The sequence below is a fragment of the Echinops telfairi genome, unplaced genomic scaffold, assembly GCF_000313985.2.
Source record: "Echinops telfairi isolate 266 unplaced genomic scaffold, ASM31398v2 ScPeMD7_25;HRSCAF=90, whole genome shotgun sequence".
NCBI lineage: Eukaryota > Metazoa > Chordata > Mammalia > Afrosoricida > Tenrecidae > Echinops > Echinops telfairi.
Genome location: NW_022103922.1, coordinates 33,266,288 through 33,267,650, shown reverse-complemented (window position 1 = coordinate 33,267,650; position 1,363 = coordinate 33,266,288).

Sequence of the window (1,363 nt, the reverse complement as noted above, 5' to 3'; positions counted from 1 at the left end):
GGTGCGCACTTCCCCAGCGGGGCTCGCGTCGCCCTAGGCGAGTGGGCCTGGGGCGTTGGGGCCCGGACTTGAATCCCCGAAGGGAATGAAGGGCTGATGATGGGGACACACCGCTCCCATGTCTCTGGCGGCCCTGCGAGGCCTCCTCCTCTCCCTTGCGCAGGGCACTCTCGAGGGCCTGGGGCAGGCAGGCTCCGTGGGTCAGCAGGGCCGGAAAGTCGGCCCTCCGGGCTCAGCCACGATCAGAGGTGGCTGCTCAGCAATCTGCACCACCACCCCCCCACCAAGTCTCCGTCCATTTCCTGGGTCTTTTCGAGCCCTAGCCCCTAAACCTGAGCTCCCTGACGCCTTCTTTGATGGGTGGGTTGCTGGTGTTTGTGGGGAGCCCGTGGTCGGCCGTGACTCCTCACTCCACGCTGCCTGACCCCAGTAAAGTTTTAAATCTCAGTGCCTCCGCCTAGTGACCACCCAGACTGGACCTCCCCTCTTCTCCCCGAAGAACCTTCTACCTTTAGGAAAGCCCCTCCCTCCGCGAGACCCTAACCCTCAGCAAGGCCCCGCCCCCTCAAAGAACCTCCCCCCTCCCCTCGGAGACCACGGTCTCCCACCCCATTCAGAGGGGTTTTTCTTTGGTATGATACTGCCACCATTCGGTGCACCCCTCAATACGACACCCTCTCAGTGTATATTCCTCCCACGCAGTGTGACGCCCCCCAACCCCCGTGACACCATCAGTCATTGTGACCCCTCCTCTCAAAATGACTCCTCCCCCTGTGTGGCACAGCCCTGGTCAGTGACTCCTCTTAAGAGGTTCCTCCCCGCTACCCCGTAGGAAGCGGCTCAGCCCCTTCAGGTTTGAAGAGAGCTGCAGTTGGTCCCTTCAGTGGGTTCTGAGTACGCACGCCCTGATTTACTACACGGTGCGCTTGCCGTACCTTACGCTTCCGGTCCTGACTGGCTCCCGCCCTCTCAGTGAAGGAGCCAATCACCGCTAGGAGTTGGTGACGCCACTCTATCCCGGCGGACAGCCCTTGGGCTCTCGGTGAGCAGCCTGCCCCCTAGAGGCAAAATGGAGGCCGCCTTGAGAGGAGAACGGGGTTGACATTTACTGAACAACGTTGAATTCAAGAATTTCAAAGTACTTTTATTTCAATTTCTGTGGTAAGCCACCAGCCGCCCCGTGGGAGAAAGGCAGGACTTTATGCTCTTGGAAACTCACAGGGGCAGTTCTCCCTGTCCTAGAAGGGTTGCTCCCGGTTGGCATGGCCTTGATGGCAGTGTGTGTGTGTGTAAGATATAGAAACTTACTGTAAGTATAACTACATCAGCGGATGACCATCTTCCAACGGAATCCTGTCTCGAG